Source organism: Embiotoca jacksoni, unplaced genomic scaffold, assembly GCF_022577435.1.
Source record: "Embiotoca jacksoni isolate LCO1_2020_lvr unplaced genomic scaffold, fEmbJac1.0.p SCAF_24, whole genome shotgun sequence".
NCBI lineage: Eukaryota > Metazoa > Chordata > Actinopteri > Embiotocidae > Embiotoca > Embiotoca jacksoni.
Genome location: NW_027185375.1, coordinates 5,054,631 through 5,078,561, shown reverse-complemented (window position 1 = coordinate 5,078,561; position 23,931 = coordinate 5,054,631). Strand labels below are relative to the sequence as shown.

Below are 23,931 nucleotides of genomic sequence, written 5' to 3'. Positions count from 1 at the left end.
TTTTTATTTAAATCATTTTCCGAGCTTGTCTTTGGTTCTGCGTCAACATTTCATTACTTAATCTGTTACTGTTGCATTTCTACACTGGACTCGTCCGATTGCACCAAAGTCAGCCTGAGAATTTCATGTTGACTCCTTCGGAAGTTATGCTTGCCCTTTGTGCATGTTTTAGAAAAAGTACTTACAGCTGCTCACCCATGCACATGATATCATTCAGTTGTCAGATAAATCTACTTGTTGAATAGTATCAGTGATGGTACCGTTTACAGAGCCTTCACAAAGCAACCAAATGGCTCTGTGGTTGTGTACAAGTATGAATGCAAGAATGCATTATCTTTATGGCTGTTAATAGGCTCTAAGCACAGTAACCATAAGCTCAGGTGCTTAGAGCTGTAGCTGCACTGATGATATGTTAATACCTGACTCCTGGTGATCTGAATCCACCACAAAGGGAATTTATGGGCATGTGCACATTCATTTTCAGGGAGGATGAGCATCACAGAGCAGAGGAGAAGGGGATGCAGGAAGCCTTTACCTAAAATTAGATTGAGGAAGTGGCAGGAGCTTTATCCTGCTTTAACTGGAGTGGGACTGATGGTCAACAAAAAGTCTGTTGACATGCAAAGTTAGAGCTTAACAAGCAAAAGCAACATTTGAACCTGTTTTTTCCAACCTTGATACATTTTTCACGGCCGAGCACTCGCTGCGTTATCCATCAGATTACTCTCACATTGACTTTCAGGACCCCTGGCAGCTCTGCTAATGACCAATGAACACCTGAATGTTGATTGGAATTTGCCTTGACTATAAAATAACACTCCTGGCCTTATTGTGATTCAGCGTTGGCTGCTGAATTAAACAAGCGAGAGGTCAGACTTGCCTTGCTCACTTGATTTCCCTTCAATCAGAATGTGGTGATTTTCTTTTCCCCCTCAGCTCTCGGAGCAGCAGGGATTAGGAGGCATCTCTTGAGTTTGGGGCCGCTGATTACATGCTCTGTGGTTTCTTGGCCAACTTCTCTCCAGCCTTATCCACCCATGTTTTGGTATCGGAGCATTGGGATTTGACATGTAATCAGTAAATGCAGCAGCTGCAGTTTTGCAACCCATCGCTTCGTCATGGGAGGCAGAAAAGTCACGTCAGTGTTTTTGGTGTGTCTGATTTGGCTGGAGCGGCATGTTGATGATTAACTGTACCTCTTTTGAATATTGGACAAGCTTGCTTTTGTGCACTCCGTCATACAGATCAGTGTCTGATTCAGAAAATGCAAATGAGGTTTCCATCAACATGAACCATCATATGTGCAGTGCCCGACTCAGAGAAATCTCTCAGCAAGCCACAAATCAACAAAATAAACATTGCACAGTCCATTTTATCACATGCTGGTGTATTCGATCATCGGCCACCTCAAAGTCATCCATGGCCTCTGTGATCTCATGAAATCAAAATGTGAAGTGCTGCTTGACTTGAAAGATATAGCGCTTTAAAAAGACAGGATTTCAAGGATTAAAGCGCGTCCAGAATAGTGGGAAAAAAATAAATAAGTACAAGAGATTAATAAAGAAAACCTCTGCATCTCTATTCCTCCTTTCTCTCTGCTGCTGCCGCAGTGCAATTACTTGTTCTTCTATTGTGGCCACCCTTGATATTTAGCATCACTTCCAGCTGCCTCCTCCACCTCAACCTGTAGCCGGGTTGCACTTATCAGGGAAGCCAGCCATAATTGACTCCATTGTAGAAGGCTGCTGCTTTATGCCAAAAGACCAACAGCAACAAGCCTGGGAGGAGGGCAAGAGGAAAGAATAAACTAAAACAGAACAGAGGAACACAGCAAGGAAGAGGAAAACAAAAATCAATCTGTGCGAGAGGAAAAATCAACCAGAGAAGAAAATAATTAGAGTGCAGACAAAGAGCAGCAGCTCCGACATGTGCGCTGGATGTTGGCCATCATTGGGATTAACGGTCCAGTGCACTTTTTGCCTGTCCTCTGCCTTCCCTAGTTTGCCTGTCATTAGCTAATCCAATATTTCTCCACAGTTCTGGAGCTACACTCTTGATTAGCCGCACTGACACCACCTGAATTTTCAAGGCCGTTTTGTACTGTTTGTTTGGAATTGATTTAAAGCACCAGAAAAGATCATTTAAAGGCACGCAGTGTGGGCAGAGCAGGAATCAAGGTTTGGTTTGACTCCCACTAACTTGGCAGGACAACAGCAGTCCTAAAATTCTGACAATAAGGATCTAATATGAGTGGATGTTATATTAACCTTTACAAAACAGTTTACAAACTGCAAACCTTGGCCTACAAAAATAGTCTCTACTCTTTATATTTCCATCCTGGATCTGTCTTTTCCCTCTGTCACCTCTTCAGCAAGCCACAAACCCTATAAAATCTTAGTCTGTCATTGCACTCCGCTCTGCTCACCTTTAAAGGCACGGCATGCCACAGTGAAGAGAGAGGCAGAACCAGAGGAGTGGGGAACATTTTGTAGGAGGGGAAAGAGAGTGTTAAACCTGAAGAGCTATAAATCAAGCTGTGGCGTGAATTAAATCAGTCAGGTTGAAATACCATCGTGGATGAGCCCAGCGGGAGGGAAAAATCAAAACTCACTGGAGCTGTATCTTACTTAACGATTACTATAGGCAGTGATTTCGCAACGGCAGTGATTGCAAGATCATGATGAGTTAAGGTTTCAGCTGACTGAAATCTGTACTGCAGGTGTTAGGCGTGCCTCAGTTTCAGAGAGGAAAACAAAATCGCTTGTGGTATTCTGCACCTGCTATCAAAACTAGCATCCATTTCTCCGCCTTTGTTTTCATACTCCATCTGTTTGCAGTCTGCAATCTCTCAAGCTTTTTGTCTGAATGTGCATGATTAATTGTGAATTAATCACTGAAAATTGAGGAATTAGTGGCCTGCTCAGGGATGCGAGCTGTTTTAGGGGCGAATACATAAACAGGAACTAGCCAGGGCTGTCAGAGGCAATGGAGAGGCTGGCTGGGTGAAAGTGAAACTTCCAGCGTTCACGCATAAAACTAGGTTGGAATGACTGTTGTGTAAAACCACTGTACAGCTCAGTGAGCGCAACTCTGACAGGCAGGAGGAAATGAAGCAGATAAACACTGTGCAAGGAAAACATTTGCCTCCAGATGCACAGTTTGTACGGTATTCTGCAAACCAAAGCCATTTCATAGAAACTCAGACTTTGTGAAAATTAAAGGATTCAGCATCACTTGGTGTGTGACTGAGCATTGTGTCTTCAGGCTGTTATATAGTAGATGTTTTCCTGCAGCTACGCAGCCATGCTTCCATGTTTCTGCATGAATAGAAATGTCTGTATTAAGATTGAGAATTGCTAGAACAAATGCGAGAACAATTGCTTAAACATTATGGAAAATAAAAAGATAGTTCATGTTTTCTTTTTTCTTTTTCATTTGATTAGCTTTCTGCCATTTCTTGCTTGCTTAGCTTAGCATGAAGACTAGGAACATTAACTGGTTGGTGTTGGACTTATTTTATGTGGCAGATTTTGTTATCTTTGGACAGACCAAGGCGAGCTCATTCCCCTTGTTTCAGTCTTTATGCTAAACAAAGTTAATTGGCTTCTCGCTTTAGATACTAAGACATGAGAGCATAAACTGTGTATAAAAGTGGATGTAGCTTCTGGGTCTGAAAAATTAGGCTAATGCAGAAGTGCCTTAAACTGCAATACCACAGAGGGCAACTAGGGGTTGGCTCCAAAAAGGCTCTAGCTCCTTGGACTCCCATTCAACTTCTCAAAATCCTCCATACACAAGATCCAGTCGGGGAAAAACAAGTCATACTATAGTATGTCGTCCAAAATATCATAAAAAAGTCATACTACAGTATGTCGTCCAAAATATCATAAAAATGTCATATTATAGCATGTCGTCCAAAATGTGATAAAAAAGTCATACTTTTCGTCCAAAATATCATAAAAAAGTCATACTATAGCATGTCGTCCAAAATATCGTAAAAATGTCATGCTATAGTATGTCGTCCAAAATATCATAAAAAAGTGATACTATAGCATGTCGTCCAAAATGTCATAAAATGTCATGCTATAGCATGTCGTCCAAAATGTGATAAAAAAGGTCATGCTATAGCATGTCGTCCAAAATATCATAAAAAAGTCAAACTATAGTATGTCGTCCAAAATATCATAAAAAAGTCATACTATAGCATGTCGTCCAAAATGTCATAAAAATGTCATACCATAGCATGTCGTCCAAAATGTGATAAAAAAGTCATACTATAGTATGTCGTCCAAAATATCATAAAAATGTCATACTATAGTATGTCGTCCAAAATATCATAAAAAAGTCATACTATAGCATGTCGTCCAAAATATCATAAAAATGTCATACTTATAGCATGTCGTCCAAAATATCATAAAAAAGTCATACTATAGCATGTCGTCCAAAATATCATAAAAAAGTCATACTATAGCATGTCGTCCAAAATATCATAAAAAAAGTCATACTTTTCGTCCAAAATATCATAAAAAAGTCATACTATAGCATGTCGTCCAAAATATCATAAAAATGTCATACTATAGCATGTCGTCCAAAATATCATAAAAAAGTCATACTATAGCATGTCGTCCAAAATATCATAAAAAAAGTCATACTTTTCGTCCAAAATGTCATAAAAATGTCATACTTATAGCATGTCGTCCAAAATATCATAAAAAAGTCATACTAAATATCATAAAAATGTCATACGATAGTATGTCGTCCAAAATATCATAAAAAAGTCATACTAAATATCATAAAAATGTCATACTATAGCATGTCGTCCAAAATGTCATAAAAATGTCATACTATAGCATGTCGTCCAAAATGTCATAAAAAAGTCATACTATAGCATGTCGTCCAAAATGTCATAAAAATGTCATACTATAGCATGTCGTCCAAAATGTCATAAAAATGTCATACTATAGCATGTCGTCCAAAATATCATAAAAATGTCATGCTATAGTATGTCGTCCAAAATATCATAAAAAAAGTCATACTTTTCGTCCAAAATGTCATGAAAATGTCGTACGATAGTATGTCGTCCAAAAAGTGATAAAAATGTCATACTATAGCATGTCGTCCAAAATGTCATAAAAATGTCATACTATAGCATGTCGTCCAAAATATCATAAAAATGTCATGCTATAGTATGTCGTCCAAAATATCATAAAAAAAGTCATACTTTTCGTCCAAAATATCATAAAAAAGTCATACTATAGCATGTCGTCCAAAATATCATAAAAATGTCATGCTATAGCATGTCGTCCAAAATATCATAAAAAAGTCACACTATAGTATGTCGTCCAAAATGTCATAAAAATGTCATACTATAGCATGTCGTCCAAAATGTCATAAAAAAGTCATACTATAGCATGTCGTCCAAAATGTCATAAAAAAGTCATACTATAGCATGTCGTCCAAAATATCATAAAAAAGTCATACTATAGTATGTCGTCCAAAATATCATAAAAAAGTCATACTTTTCGTCCAAAATGTCATGAAAATGTCGTACTATAGTATGTCGTCCAAAATATCATAAAAAAGTCATACTATAGCATGTCGTCCAAAATATCATAAAAAAGTCATGCTATAGTATGTCGTCCAAAATATCATAAAAATGTCATGCTATAGTATGTCGTCCAAAAATATCATAAAAAAAAGTCATACTTTTCGTCCAAAATGTCATGAAAATGTCGTACGATAGTATGTCGTCCAAAAAGTGATAAAAATGTCATACTATAGCATGTCGTCCAAAATGTCATAAAAATGTCATACTATAGCATGTCGTCCAAAATATCATAAAAATGTCATGCTATAGTATGTCGTCCAAAATATCATAAAAAAAGTCATACTTTTCGTCCAAAATGTCATAAAAATGTCATACTATAGCATGTCGTCCAAAATATCATAAAAATGTCATGCTATAGCATGTCGTCCAAAATATCATAAAAAAGTCACACTATAGTATGTCGTCCAAAATGTCATAAAAATGTCATACTATAGCATGTCGTCCAAAATGTCATAAAAAAGTCATACTATAGCATGTCGTCCAAAATGTCATAAAAAAGTCATACTATAGCATGTCGTCCAAAATATCATAAAAAAGTCATACTATAGTATGTCGTCCAAAATATCATAAAAAAGTCATACTTTTCGTCCAAAATGTCATGAAAATGTCGTACTATAGTATGTCGTCCAAAATATCATAAAAAAGTCATACTATAGCATGTCGTCCAAAATATCATAAAAAAGTCATACTATAGTATGTCGTCCAAAATATCATAAAAAAAGTCATACTTTTCGTCCAAAATGTCATGAAAATGTCGTACTATAGTATGTCGTCCAAAAAGTGATAAAAAAGTCATACTATAGCATGTCGTCCGAAATATGATCAAAAAGTCATATTATAGCATGTCGTCCGAAAAGTGAAAAAAGTCATACTATAGCATGTCGTCCGAAAAGTGATAAAAAAGTCATACTATAGCATGTCGTCCGAAAAGTGATAAAAAAAAAGTCATACTATAGCATGTCGTCCGAAATATGATCAAAAAGTCATATTATAGTATGTCGTCCAAAATATCATAAAAAAGTCATGCTATAGTATGTCGTCCAAAATATCATAAAAAAAGTCAAACTATAGTATGTCGTCCAAAAATATCATAAAAAAGTCATACTATAGCATGTCGTCCCAAAATGTCATAAAAAATGTCATACCATAGCATGTCGTCCAAAATGTGATAAAAAAGTCATACTATAGTATGTCGTCCAAAATATCATAAAAAAGTCATACTATAGTATGTCGTCCAAAATATCATAAAAAAGTCATTACTATAGCATGTCGTCCAAAATATCATAAAAATGTCATACTTATAGCATGTCGTCCAAAATATCATAAAAAAGTCATACTATAGCATGTCGTCCAAAATATCATAAAAAAGTCATACTATAGCATGTCGTCCAAAATATCATAAAGAAAAAGTCATACTTTTTCGTCCAAAATATCATAAAAAAGTCATACTATTAGCATGTCGTCCAAAATATCATAAAAATGTCATACTATAGCATGTCGTCCAAAATATCATAAAAAAGTCATACTATAGCATGTCGTCCAAAATATCATAAAAAAAGTCATACTTTTCGTCCAAAAATGTCATAAAAATGTCATACTTATAGCATGTCGTCCAAAATATCATAAAAAAAGTCATACTAAATATCATAAAAATGTCATACGATAGTTATGTCGTCCAAAATATCATAAAAAGTCATACTAAATATCATAAAAATGTCATACTATAGCATGTCGTCCAAAATGTCATAAAAAAGTTCATACTATAGCATGTCGTCCAAAATGTCATAAAAAATGTCATACTATAGCATGTCGTCCAAAATGTCATAAAAAATGTCATACTATAGCATGTCGTCCAAAATATCATAAAAATGTCAATGCTATAGTATGTCGTCCAAAATATCATAAAAAAAAGTCATACTTTTCGTCCAAAATGTCATGGAAAATGTCGTACGATAGTATGTCGTCCAAAAAGTGATAAAAATGTCATACTATAGCATGTCGTCCAAAATGTCATAAAAATGTCATACTATAGCATGTCGTCCAAAATATCATAAAAATGTCATGCTATAGTATGTCGTCCAAAATATCATAAAAAAAGTCATACTTTTCGTCCAAAATATCATAAAAAAAGTCATACTATAGCATGTCGTCCAAAATATCATAAAAAATGTCATGCTATAGCATGTCGTCCAAAATATCATAAAAAAAGTCACACTATAGTATGTCGTCCAAAAATGTCATAAAAATGTCATACTATAGCATGTCGTCCAAAATGTCATAAAAAAAGTCATACTATAGCATGTCGTCCAAAATATCATAAAAAAGTCATACTATAGTATGTCGTCCAAAAATATCATAAAAAAGTCATACTTTTTCGTCCAAAATGTCATGAAAATGTCGTACTATAGTATGTCGTCCAAAATAATCATAAAAAAAGTCATACTATAGCATGTCGTCCAAAAATATCATAAAAAAGTCATGCTATAGTATGTCGTCCAAAATATCATAAAAATGTCATGCTATAGTATGTCGTCCAAAATATTCATAAAAAAAGTCATACGTTTTCGTCCCAAAATGTCATGAAAATGTCGTACGATAGTATGTCGTCCAAAAAGAGTGATAAAAATGGTCATACTATAGCATGTCGTCCAAAATGTCATAAAAATGTCATACTATAGCATGTCGTCCAAAATATCATAAAAAATGTCATGCTATAGTATGTCGTCCAAAAATATCATAAAAAAAGTCATACTTTTCGTCCAAAATGTCATAAAAATGTCATACTATAGCATGTCGTCCAAAATATCATAAAAATGTCATGCTATAGCATGTCGTCCAAAATATCATAAAAAAGTCACACTATAGTATGTCGTCCAAAATGTCATAAAAATGTCATACTATAGCATGTCGTCCAAAATGTCATAAAAAAAGTCATACTATAGCATGTCGTCCAAAATGTCATAAAAAAGTCATACTATAGCATGTCGTCCAAAATATCATAAAAAAGTCATACTATAGTATGTCGTCCAAAATATCATAAAAAAAGTCATACTTTTCGTCCAAAATGTCATGAAAAATGTCGTACTATAGTATGTCGTCCAAAATATCATAAAAAAGTCATTACTATAGCATGTCGTCCAAAAATATCATAAAAAAGTCATACTATAGTATGTCGTCCAAAATATCATAAAAAAAGTCATACTTTTCGTCCAAAATGTCATGAAAATGTCGTACTATAGTATATGTCGTCCAAAAAGTGATAAAAAAAGTCATACTATAGCATGTCGTCCGAAATATGATCAAAAAGTCATATTATAGCATGTCGTCCGAAAAGTGAAAAAAGTCATACTATAGCATGTCGTCCGAAAAGTGATAAAAAAGTCATACTATAGCATGTCGTCCGAAAAGTGATAAAAAAAAAGTCATACTATAGCATGTCGTCCGAAATATGATCAAAAAGTCATATTATAGTATGTCGTCCAAAATATCATAAAAAAGTCATACTATAGCATGTCGTCCAAAATATCATAAAAAAGTCATGCTATAGTATGTCGTCCAAAATATAATAAAAAAGTCATACTATAGCATGTCGTCCAAAATATCATAAAAATGTCATACTATAGTATGTCGTCCAAAATATCATAAAAAAGTCATACTATAGTATGTCGTCCAAAATAATCATAAAAAAGTCATACTATAGCATGTCGTCCAAAATATCATAAAAAAAGTCATACTATAGTATGTCGTCCAAAATATCATAAAAAAGTCATGCTATAGTATGTCGTCCAAAATATAATAAAAAAGTCATACTATAGCATGTCGTCCAAAATATCATAAAAATGTCATACTATAGTATGTCGTCCAAAATATCATAAAAAAGTCATACTATAGCATGTCGTCCAAAATATCATAAAAAAGTCATACTATAGCATGTCGTCCAAAATATCATAAAAAAGTCATGCTATAGTATGTCGTCCAAAATATAATAAAAAAGTCATACTATAGCATGTCGTCCAAAATATCATAAAAAAGTCATACTATAGCATGTCGTCCAAAATATCATAAAAATGTCATACTATAGTATGTCGTCCAAAATATCATAAAAAAGTCATACTATAGCATGTCGTCCAAAATATCATAAAAATGTCATGCTATAGCATGTCGTCCAAAATATCATAAAAAAGTCATACTATAGCATGTCGTCCAAAATATCATAAAAAAGTCATGCTATAGTATGTCGTCCAAAATATAATAAAAATGTCATACTATAGTATGTCGTCCAAAATATCATAAAAAAGTCATACTATAGCATGTCGTCTAAAAAGTGATTAAAAAAAAGTCATACTATAGCATGTCATCCAAAATATGACAAAAAAGTCATGCTATAGCATGTCGTCCGAAAAGTGATAAAGAAGTCACACTATAGCATGTCGTCCGAAAAGTGATAAAAAAGTCATACTATAGCATGTCGTCCGAAAAGTGATAAAAAAGTCATACTATAGCATGTCGTCCGAAATATGATCAAAAAGTCATATTATAGCATGTCGTCCAAAATGTCATAAAAATGTCATACTATAGCATGTCGTCCAAAATGTCATAAAAAAGTCATACTATAGCATGTCGTCCAAAATGTCATAAAAATGTCATGCTATAGCATGTCGTCCAAAATATCATAAAAAAGTCACACTATAGTATGTCGTCCAAAATATCATAAAAAAGTCATACTATAGCATGTCGTCCAAAATATCATAAAAAAGTCATACTATAGTATGTCGTCCAAAATATCATAAAAAAAGTCATACTTTTCGTCCAAAACTGTCATGAAAATGTCGTACGATAGTATGTCGTCCAAAAAGTGATAAAAATGTCATACTATAGCATGTCGTCCAAAATGTCATAAAAATGTCATACTATAGCATGTCGTCCAAAATATCATAAAAATGTCATGCTATAGCATGTCGTCCAAAATATCATAAAAAAAGTCATACTTTTCGTCCAAAATGTCATGAAAATGTCGTACTATAGTATGTTGTCCAAAATATCATAAAAAAGTCATACTATAGCATGTCGTCCAAAATATCATAAAAAAGTCATACTATAGCATGTCGTCCAAAATATCATAAAAAAAGTCATACTATAGCATGTCGTCCAAAATATCATAAAAAAGTCATACTATAGCATGTCGTCCAAAATATCATAAAAAAAGTCATACTTTTCGTCCAAAATGTCATGAAAATGTCGTACTATAGTATGTTGTCCAAAATATCATAAAAAAGTCATACTATAGCATGTCGTCCAAAATATCATAAAAAAGTCATGCTATAGTATGTCGTCCAAAATATCATAAAAAAAGTCATACTTTTCGTCCAAAATGTCATGAAAATGTCGTACTATAGTATGTCGTCCAAAAAGTGATAAAAATGTCATACTATAGCATGTCGTCCAAAATGTCATAAAAATGTCATACTATAGCATGTCGTCCAAAAAGTGATAAAAAAGTCATACTATAGCATGTCGTCCGAAATATGATCAAAAAGTCATATTATAGCATGTCGTCCGAAAAGTGAAAAAAGTCATACTATAGCATGTCGTCTAAAAAGTGATAAAAAAAAGTCATACTATAGCATGTCGTCTAAAAAGTGATAAAAAAAAGTCATACTATAGCATGTCGTCTAAAAAGTGATAAAAAAAAGTCATACTATAGCATGTCATCCAAAATATGACAAAAAAGTCATACTATAGCATGTCGTCCGAAATATGATCAAAAAGTCATATTATAGCATGTCGTCCGAAAAGTGATAAAAAAGTCATACTATAGCATGTCATCCAAAATATGACAAAAAAGTCATACTATAGCATGTCGTCCGAAATATGATCAAAAAGTCATATTATAGCATGTCGTCCGAAAAGTGATAAAAAAGTCATACTATAGCATGTCGTCCGAAAAGTGATAAAAAAGTCATACTATAGCATGTCGTCCGAAAAGTGATAAAAGTCATACTATAGCATGTCGTCCGAAATATGATCAAAAAGTCATATTATAGCATGTCGTCCGAAATATGATCAAAAAGTCATATTATAGTATGTCGTCCAAAATATCATAAAAAAGTCATGCTATAGTATGTCGTCCAAAATATCATAAAAATGTCATACTATAGTATGTCGTCCAAAATATCATAAAAAAGTCATACTATAGCATGTCGTCCAAAATATCATAAAAAAGTCATGCTATAGTATGTCGTCCAAAATATCATAAAAATGTCATACTATAGTATGTCGTCCAAAATATCATAAAAAAGTCATACTATAGTATGTCGTCCAAAATATCATAAAAAAAGTCATACTATAGCATGTCGTCCAAAATATCATAAAAAAGTCATACTATAGCATGTCGTCCGAAATATGATCAAAAAGTCATACTATAGCATGTCGTCCGAAAAGTGATAAAAAAGTCATACTATAGCATGTCGTCCGAAATATGATCAAAAAGTCATACTATAGCATGTCGTCCAAAATATCATAAAAATGTCATACTATAGCATGTCGTCCAAAATATCATAAAAAAGTCATACTATAGCATGTCGTCCAAAATATCATAAAAAAGTCATGCTTTAGTATGTCGTCCAAAATATAATAAAAATGTCATACTATAGTATGTCGTCCAAAATATCATAAAAAAGTCATACTATAGCATGTCGTCTAAAAAGTGATAAAAAAAAGTCATACTATAGCATGTCATCCAAAATATGACAAAAAAAGTCATGCTATAGCATGTCGTCCGAAAAGTGATAAAGAAGTCATACTATAGCATGTCGTCCGAATAGTGATAAAAAAGTCATACTATAGCATGTCGTCCGAAATATGACAAAAAAGTCATACTTTAGCATGTCGTCCAAAATGTCATAAAAATGTCATACTATAGCATGTCGTCCAAAATGTCATAAAAAAGTCATACTATAGCATGTCGTCCAAAATATCATAAAAAAAGTCATACTTTTCGTCCAAAATGTCATGAAAATGTCGTACGATAGTATGTCGTCCAAAAAGTGATAAAAATGTCATACTATAGCATGTCGTCCAAAATATCATAAAAATGTCATGCTATAGCATGTCGTCCAAAATATCATAAAAAAGTCATACTATAGTATGTCGTCCAAAATATCATAAAAAAGTCATACTATAGCATGTCGTCCAAAATATCATAAAAAAAGTCATACTTTTCGTCCAAAAATGTCATGAAAATGTCGTACTATAGTATGTCGTCCAAAATATCATAAAAAAGTCATACTATAGCATGTCGTCCAAAATATCATAAAAAAGTCATGCTATAGTATGTCGTCCAAAATATCATAAAAAAAGTCATACTTTTCGTCCAAAATGTCATGAAAATGTCGTACGATAGTATGTCGTCCAAAAAGTGATAAAAATGTCATACTATAGCATGTCGTCCAAAAATGTCATAAAAAATGTCATACTATAGCATGTCGTCCAAAAAGTGATAAAAAAGTCATACTATAGCATGTCGTCCGAAATATGATCAAAAAGTCATATTATAGCATGTCGTCCGAAAAGTGAAAAAAGTCATACTATAGCATGTCGTCTAAAAAGTGATAAAAAAAAGTCATACTATAGCATGTCGTCTAAAAAGTGATAAAAAAAAAAGTCATACTATAGCATGTCATCCAAAATATGACAAAAAAGTCATATTATAGCATGTCGTCCGAAAAGTGATAAAAAAGTCATACTATAGCATGTCATCCAAAATATGACAAAAAAGTCATACTATAGCATGTCGTCCGAAATATGATCAAAAAGTCATATTATAGCATGTCGTCCGAAAAGTGATAAAAAAGTCATACTATAGCATGTCGTCCGAAAAGTGATAAAAAAGTCATACTATAGCATGTCATCCAAAATATGACAAAAAAGTCATACTATAGCATGTCGTCCGAAATATGATCAAAAAGTCATATTATAGCATGTCGTCCGAAAAGTGATAAAAAAGTCATACTATAGCATGTCGTCCGAAATATGATCAAAAAGTCATATTATAGTATGTCGTCCAAAATATCATAAAAAAGTTCATGCTATAGTATGTCGTCCAAAATATCATAAAAATGTCATACTATAGTATGTCGTCCAAAATATCATAAAAAAGTCATACTATAGCATGTCGTCCAAAATATCATAAAAAAGTCATGCTATAGTATGTCGTCCAAAATATCATAAAAATGTCATACTATAGTATGTCGTCCAAAATATCATAAAAAAGTCATACTATAGCATGTCGTCCAAAATATCATAAAAAAGTCATACTATAGCATGTCGTCCGAAAGTGATAAAAAAGTCATATTATAGTATGTCGTCCAAAATATCAATAAAAAAGTCATGCTATAGTATGTCGTCCAAAATATCATAAAAAAGTCATACTATAGTATGTCGTCCAAAATATCATAAAAAAGTCATACTATAGGCATGTCGTCCAAAATATCATAAAAAAGTCATACTATAGCATGTCGTCCGAAATATGATCAAAAAGTCATACTATAGCATGTCGTCCGAAAAGTGATAAAAAAGTCATACTATAGCATGTCGTCCGAAATATGATCAAAAAGTCATATTATAGTATGTCGTCCAAAATATCATAAAAAAGTCATGCTATAGTATGTCGTCCAAAATATCATAAAAATGTCATACTATAGTATGTCGTCCAAAATATCATAAAAAAGTCATACTATAGCATGTCGTCCAAAATATCATAAAAAAGTCATGCTATAGTATGTCGTCCAAAATATCATAAAAATGTCATACTATAGTATGTCGTCCAAAATATCATAAAAAAAGTCATACTATAGCATGTCGTCCAAAATATCATAAAAAAGTCATACTATAGCATGTCGTCCAAAATATCATAAAAATGTCATACTATAGCATGTCGTCCAAAATATCATAAAAAAGTCATACTATAGCATGTCGTCCAAAATATCATAAAAAAGTCATACTATAGCATGTCGTCTAAAAAGTGATAAAAAAAAGTCATACTATAGCATGTCATCCAAAATATGACAAAAAAGTCATGCTATAGCATGTCGTCCGAAAAGTGATAAAGAAGTCATACTATAGCATGTCGTCCGAATAGTGATAAAAAAGTCATACTATAGCATGTCGTCCGAAATATGACAAAAAAGTCATACTATAGCATGTCGTCCGAAACGTGATAAAAAAGTCATACTATAGCATGTCGTCCGAAATATGATCAAAAAGTCATACTTTAGCATGTCGTCCAAAATGTCATAAAAATGTCATACTATAGCATGTCGTCCAAAATGTCATAAAAAAGTCATACTATAGCATGTCGTCCAAAATGTCATAAAAATGTCATACTATAGCATGTCGTCCAAAATGTCATAAAAATGTCATACTATAGCATGTCGTCCAAAATGTCATAAAAATGTCATACTATAGTATGTCGTCCAAAATATCATAAAAAAAGTCATACTTTTCGTCCAAAATGTCATGAAAATGTCGTACGATAGTATTGTCGTCCAAAAAGTGATAAAAATGTCATACTATAGCATGTCGTCCAAAATATCATAAAAATGTCATGCTATAGCATGTCGTCCAAAATATCATAAAAAAGTCATACTATAGTATGTCGTCCAAAATATCATAAAAAAGTCATACTATAGTATGTCGTCCAAAATATCATAAAAAAGTCATACTATAGTATGTCGTCCAAAATATCATAAAAAAGTCATACTATAGCATGTCGTCCAAAATATCATAAAAAAGTCATACTTTTCGTCCAAAATGTCATGAAAATGTCGTACTATAGTATGTCGTCCAAAATATCATAAAAAAGTCATACTATAGCATGTCGTCCAAAATATCATAAAAAAGTCATGCTATAGTATGTCGTCCAAAATATCATAAAAAAAAGTCATACTTTTCGTCCAAAATGTCATGAAAATGTCGTACTATAGTATGTCGTCCAAAATATCATAAAAAAGTCATACTATAGCATGTCGTCCAAAATGTCATAAAAATGTCATACTATAGCATGTCGTCCAAAATATCATAAAAATGTCATGCTATAGCATGTCGTCCAAAATATCATAAAAAAGTCATACTATAGTATGTCGTCCAAAATATCATAAAAAAGTCATACTATAGCATGTCGTCCAAAATATCATAAAAAAAGTCATACTTTTCGTCCAAAATGTCATGAAAAATGTCCGTACTATAGTATGTCGTCCAAAATATCATAAAAAAGTCATACTATAGCATGTCGTCCAAAATATCATAAAAAAGTCATGCTATAGTATGTCGTCCAAAATATCATAAAAAAAGTCATACTTTTCGTCCAAAATGTCATGAAAATGTCGTACGATAGTATGTCGTCCAAAAAGTGATAAAAATGTCATACTATAGCATGTCGTCCAAAATGTCATAAAAATGTCATACTATAGCATGTCGTCCAAAAAGTGATAAAAAAGTCATACTATAGCATGTCGTCCGAATTATGATCAAAAAGTCATATTATAGCATGTCGTCCGAAAAGTGAAAAAAGTCATACTATAGCATGTCGTCTAAAAAGTGATAAAAAAAAGTCATACTATAGCATGTCGTCTAAAAAGTGATAAAAAAAAGTCATACTATAGCATGTCATCCAAAATATGACAAAAAAGTCATACTATAGCATGTCGTCCGAAATATGATCAAAAAGTCATATTATAGCATGTCGTCCGAAAAGTGATAAAAAAGTCATACTATAGCATGTCATCCAAAATATGACAAAAAAGTCATACTATAGCATGTCGTCCGAAATATGATCAAAAAGTCATATTATAGCATGTCGTCCGAAAAGTGATTAAAAAAGTCATACTATAGCATGTCGTCCGAAAAGTGATAAAAAAGTCATACTATAGCATGTCATCCAAAATATGACAAAAAAGTCATACTATAGCATGTCGTCCGAAATATGATCAAAAAGTCATATTATAGCATGTCGTCCGAAAAGTGATAAAAAAGTCATACTATAGCATGTCGTCCGAAATATGATCAAAAAGTCATATTATAGTATGTCGTCCAAAATATCATAAAAAGTCATGCTATAGTATGTCGTCCAAAATATCATAAAAATGTCATACTATAGTATGTCGTCCAAAATATCATAAAAAAGTCATACTATAGCATGTCGTCCAAAATATCATAAAAAAGTCATGCTATAGTATGTCGTCCAAAATATCATAAAAATGTCATACTATAGTATGTCGTCCAAAATATCATAAAAAAGTCATACTATAGCATGTCGTCCAAAATATCATAAAAAAGTCATACTATAGCATGTCGTCCGAAAAGTGATAAAAAAGTCATATTATAGTATGTCGTCCAAAATATCATAAAAAAGTCATGCTATAGTATGTCGTCCAAAATATCATAAAAATGTCATACTATAGTATGTCGTCCAAAATATCATAAAAAAGTCATACTATAGCATGTCGTCCAAAATATCATAAAAAAGTCATACTATAGCATGTCGTCCAAAATATCATAAAAAAAGTCATACTATAGCATGTCGTCCAAAATATCATAAAAATGTCATGCTATAGCATGTCGTCCAAAATATAATAAAAATGTCATACTATAGTATGTCGTCCAAAATATCATAAAAAAGTCATACTATAGCATGTCGTCTAAAAAGTGATAAAAAAAAGTCATACTATAGCATGTCATCCAAAATATGACAAAAAAGTCATACTATAGCATGTCGTCCGAAAAGTGATAAAAAAGTCATACTATAGCATGTCGTCCGAAATATGATCAAAAAGTCATATTATAGCATGTCGTCCAAAATGTCATAAAAATGTCATACTATAGCATGTCGTCCAAAATGTCATAAAAAAGTCATACTATAGCATGTCGTCCAAAATGTCATAAAAATGTCATACTATAGCATGTCGTCCAAAATGTCATAAAAATGTCATACTATAGCATGTCGTCCAAAATATCATAAAAATGTCATGCTATAGTATGTCGTCCAAAATATCATAAAAAAAGTCATACTTTTCGTCCAAAATGTCATGAAAATGTCGTACGATAGTATGTCGTCCAAAAAGTGATAAAAATGTCATACTATAGCATGTCGTCCGAAATATGATCAAAAAGTCATATTATAGCATGTCGTCCGAAAAAGTGAAAAAAGTCATACTATAGCATGTCGTCTAAAAAGTGATAAAAAAAAGTCATACTATAGCATGTCGTCTAAAAAGTGATAAAAAAAAAGTCATACTATAGCATGTCATCCAAAATATGACAAAAAAGTCATACTATAGCATGTCGTCCGAAATATGATCAAAAAGTCATATTATAGCATGTCGTCCGAAAAGTGATAAAAAAGTCATACTATAGCATGTCATCCAAAATATGACAAAAAAGTCATACTATAGCATGTCGTCCGAAATATGATCAAAAAGTCATATTATAGCATGTCGTCCGAAAAGTGATAAAAAAGTCATACTATAGCATGTCGTCCGAAAAGTGATAAAAAAGTCATACTATAGCATGTCATCCAAAATATGACAAAAAAGTCATACTATAGCATGTCGTCCGAAATATGATCAAAAAGTCATATTATAGCATGTCGTCCGAAAAGTGATAAAAAAAGTCATACTATAGCATGTCGTCCGAAATATGATCAAAAAGTCATATTATAGTATGTCGTCCAAAATATCATAAAAATGTCATACTATAGTATGTCGTCCAAAATATCATAAAAAAGTCATACTATAGCATGTCGTCCAAAATACATAAAAAAGTCATGCTATAGTATGTCGTCCAAAATATCATAAAAATGTCATACTATAGTATGTCGTCCAAAATATCATAAAAAAGTCATACTATAGCATGTCGTCCAAAATATCATAAAAAAGTCATACTATAGCATGTCGTCCGAAAAAGTGATAAAAAAGTCATATTATAGTATGTCGTCCAAAATATCATAAAAAAGTCATGCTATAGTATGTCGTCCAAAATATCATAAAAATGTCATACTATAGTATGTCGTCCAAAATATCATAAAAAAGTCATACTATAGCATGTCGTCCAAAATATCATAAAAAAGTCATACTATAGCATGTCGTCCAAAATATCATAAAAAAGTCATACTATAGCATGTCGTCCAAAATATCATAAAAATGTCATGCTATAGCATGTCGTCCAAAATATAATAAAAATGTCATACTATAGTATGTCGTCCAAAATATCATAAAAAAGTCATACTATAGCATGTCGTCTAAAAAGTGATAAAAAAAAGTCATACTATAGCATGTCATCCAAAATATGACAAAAAAGTCATACTATAGCATGTCGTCCGAAAAGTGATAAAAAAGTCATACTATAGCATGTCGTCCGAAATATGATCAAAAAGTCATATTTAGCATGTCGTCCAAAATGTCATAAAAATGTCATACTATAGCATGTCGTCCAAATGTCATAAAAAAGTCATACTATAGCATGTCGTCCAAAATGTCATAAAAATGTCATACTATAGCATGTCGTCCAAAATGTCATAAAAATGTCATACTATAGCATGTCGTCCAAAATATCATAAAAATGTCATGCTATAGTATGTCGTCCAAAATATCATAAAAAAAGTCATACTTTTCGTCCAAAATGTCATGAAAATGTCGTACGATAGTATGTCGTCCAAAAAGTGATAAAAATGTCATACTATAGCATGTCGTCCGAAATATGATCAAAAAGTCATATTATAGCATGTCGTCCGAAAAGTGAAAAAAGTCATACTATAGCATGTCGTCTAAAAAGTGATAAAAAAAAGTCATACTATAGCATGTCGTCCGAAAAGTGATAAAAAAGTCATACTATAGCATGTCGTCTAAAAAGTGATAAAAAAAGTCATACTATAGCATGTCATCCAAAATATGACAAAAAAGTCATACTATAGCATGTCGTCCGAAATATGATCAAAAAGTCATATTATAGCATGTCGTCCAAAATGTCATAAAAATGTCATACTATAGCATGTCGTCCAAAATGTCATAAAAAAGTCATACTATAGCATGTCGTCCAAAATGTCATAAAAATGTCATACTATAGCATGTCGTCCAAAATGTCAATAAAAATGTCATACTATAGCATGTCGTCCAAAATATCATAAAAATGTCATGCTATAGTATGTCGTCCAAAATATCATAAAAAAAGTCATACTTTTCGTCCAAAATGTCATGAAAATGTCGTACGATAGTATGTCGTCCAAAAAGTGATAAAAATGTCATACTATAGCATGTCGTCCAAAATATCATAAAAATGTCATGCTATAGCATGTCGTCCAAAATATCATAAAAAAGTCATACTATAGTATGTCGTCCAAAATATCATAAAAAAGTCATACTATAGCATGTCGTCCAAAATATCATAAAAAAAGTCATACTTTTCGTCCAAAATGTCATGAAAATGTCGTACTATAGTATGTCGTCCAAAATATCATAAAAAAGTCATACTATAGCATGTCGTCCAAAAATATCATAAAAAAGTCATGCTATAGTATGTCGTCCAAAATATCATAAAAAAAAGTCATACTTTTCGTCCAAAATGTCATGAAAATGTCGTACTATAGTATGTACGTCCAAAAAGTGATAAAAAATGTCATACTATAGCATGTCGTCCAAAATGTCATTAAAAATGTCATACTATAGCATGTCGTCCAAAATGTCATAAAAAAAGTCATACTATAGCATGTCGTCCGAAATATGATCAAAATGTCATATTATAGCATGTCGTCCGAAAAGTGAAAAAAGTCATACTATAGCATGTCGTCTAAAAAGTGATAAAAAAAAGTCATACTATAGCATGTCGTCTAAAAAGTGATAAAAAAAAGTCATACTATAGCATGTCATCCAAAATATGACAAAAAAGTCATACTATAGCATGTCGTCCGAAATATGATCAAAAAGTCATATTATAGCATGTCGTCCGAAAAGTGATAAAAAAGTCCATACTATAGCATGTCATCCAAAATATGACAAAAAAGTCATACTATAGCATGTCGTCCGAAAAAGTGATAAAAAAGTCATACTATAGCATGTCATCCAAAATATGACAAAAAAGTCATACTATAGCATGTCGTCCGAAATATGATCAAAAAGTCATATTATAGCATGTCGTCCGAAATATGATCAAAAAGTCATATTATAGTATGTCGTCCAAAATATCATAAAAAAGTCATGCTATAGTATGTCGTCCAAAATATCATAAAAATGTCATACTATAGTATGTCGTCCAAAATATCATAAAAAAGTCATACTATAGCATGTCGTCCAAAATATCATAAAAAAGTCATGCTATAGTATGTCGTCCAAAATATCATAAAAATGTCATACTATAGTATGTCGTCCCAAAATATCATAAAAAAGTCATACTATAGTATGTCGTCCAAAATATCATAAAAAAGTCATACTATAGCATGTCGTCCAAAAATATCATAAAAAAGTCATACTATAGCATGTCGTCCGAAATATGATCAAAAAGTCATACTATAGCATGTCGTCCGAAAAGTGATAAAAAAGTCATACTATAGCATGTCGTCCGAAATATGATCAAAAAGTCATATTATAGTATGTCGTCCAAAATATCATAAAAAAGTCATGCTATAGTATGTCGTCCAAAATATCATAAAAATGTCATACTATAGTATGTCGTCCAAAATATCATAAAAAAGTCATGCTATAGTATGTCGTCCAAAATATCATAAAAATGTCATACTATAGTATGTCGTCCAAAATAACATAAAAAAGTCATACTATAGCATGTCGTCCAAAATATCATAAAAAAGTCATACTATAGCATGTCGTCCAAAATATCATAAAAATGTCATGCTATAGCATGTCGTCCAAAATATAATAAAAATGTCATACTATAGTATGTCGTCCAAAATATCATAAAAAAGTCATACTATAGCATGTCGTCTAAAAAGTGATAAAAAAAAGTCATACTATAGCATGTCATCCAAAATATGACAAAAAAGTCATACTATAGCATGTCGTCCGAAAAGTGATAAAAAAGTCATACTATAGCATGTCGTCCGAAATATGATCAAAAAGTCATACTATAGCATGTCGTCCAAAATATCATAAAAAAGTCATACTATAGCATGTCGTCCGAAATATGATCAAAAAGTCATACTATAGCATGTCGTCCGAAAAGTGATAAAAAAGTCATACTATAGCATGTCGTCCGAAATATGATCAAAAAGTCATATTATAGTATGTCGTCCAAAATATCATAAAAAAGTCATGCTATAGTATGTCGTCCAAAATATCATAAAAAAGTCATACTATAGCATGTCGTCCAAAATATCATAAAAAAGTCATGCTATAGTATGTCGTCCAAAATATCATAAAAATGTCATACTATAGTATGTCGTCCAAAATATCATAAAAAAGTCATACTATAGCATGTCGTCCAAAATATCATAAAAAAGTCATACTATAGCATGTCGTCCAAAATATCATAAAAATGTCATGCTATAGCATGTCGTCCAAAATATAATAAAAATGTCATACTATAGTATGTCGTCCAAAATATCATAAAAAAGTCATACTATAGCATGTCGTCTAAAAAGTGATAAAAAAAAGTCATACTATAGCATGTCATCCAAAATATGACAAAAAAGTCATACTATAGCATGTCCGTCCGAAAAGTGATAAAAAAGTCATACTATAGCATGTCGTCCGAAATATGATCAAAAAGTCATATTATAGCATGTCGTCCAAAATGTCATAAAAAATGTCATACTATAGCATGTCGTCCAAAATGTCATAAAAAAGTCATACTATAGCATGTCGTCCAAAATGTCATAAAAATGTCATACTATAGCATGTCGTCCAAAATGTCATAAAAATGTCATACTATAGCATGTCGTCCAAAATATCATAAAAATGTCATGCTATAGTATGTCGTCCAAAATATCATAAAAAAAGTCATACTTTTCGTCCAAAATGTCATGAAAATGTCGTACGATAGTATGTCGTCCAAAAAGTGATAAAAATGTCATACTATAGCATGTCGTCCGAAAGCATGTCGTCCGAAAAGTGAAAAAAGTCATACTATAGCATGTCGTCTAAAAAGTGATAAAAAAAAGTCATACTATAGCATGTCGTCCGAAAAGTGATAAAAAAGTCATACTATAGCATGTCGTCTAAAAAGTGATAAAAAAAAGTCATACTATAGCATGTCATCCAAAATATGACAAAAAAGTCATACTATAGCATGTCGTCCGAAATATGATCAAAAAGTCATATTATAGCATGTCGTCCAAAATGTCATAAAAATGTCATACTATAGCATGTCGTCCAAAATGTCATAAAAAAGTCATACTATAGCATGTCGTCCAAAATGTCATAAAAATGTCATACTATAGCATGTCGTCCAAAATGTCATAAAAATGTCATACTATAGCATGTCGTCCAAAATATCATAAAAATGTCATGCTATAGTATGTCGTCCAAAATATCATAAAAAAAGTCATACTTTTCGTCCAAAATGTCATGAAAATGTCGTACGATAGTATGTCGTCCAAAAAGTGATAAAAATGTCATACTATAGCATGTCGTCCAAAATATCATAAAAATGTCATGCTATAGCATGTCGTCCAAAATATCATAAAAAAGTCATACTATAGTATGTCGTCCAAAATATCATAAAAAAGTCATACTATAGCATGTCGTCCAAAATATCATAAAAAAAGTCATACTTTTCGTCCAAAATGTCATGAAAATGTCGTACTATAGTATGTCGTCCAAAAAGTGATAAAAATGTCATACTATAGCATGTCGTCCAAAATGTCATTAAAAATGTCATACTATAGCATGTCGTCCAAAATGTCATAAAAAAGTCATACTATAGCATGTCGTCCGAAATATGATCAAAAAGTCATATTATAGCATGTCGTCCGAAAAGTGAAAAAAGTCATACTATAGCATGTCGTCTAAAAAGTGATAAAAAAAAGTCATACTATAGCATGTCGTCTAAAAAGTGATAAAAAAAAGTCATACTATAGCATGTCATCCAAAATATGACAAAAAAGTCATACTATAGCATGTCGTCCGAAATATGATCAAAAAGTCATATTATAGCATGTCGTCCGAAAAGTGATAAAAAAGTCATACTATAGCATGTCATCCAAAATATGACAAAAAAGTCATACTATAGCATGTCGTCCGAAATATGATCAAAAAGTCATATTATAGCATGTCGTCCGAAAAGTGATAAAAAAGTCATACTATAGCATGTCGTCCGAAAAG

The 23,931-nt window shown here is 32.0% G+C and overlaps 1 protein-coding gene across 1 annotated transcript in view; it reads left to right on the top strand.

The window, feature by feature from the left end:
* Positions 1-23,931, top strand: part of LOC138204035 (RAS guanyl-releasing protein 2) — a 68,595-nt gene that overhangs the window by 662 nt on the left and 44,002 nt on the right. The gene's annotated exons all lie outside the window — the stretch shown is intronic.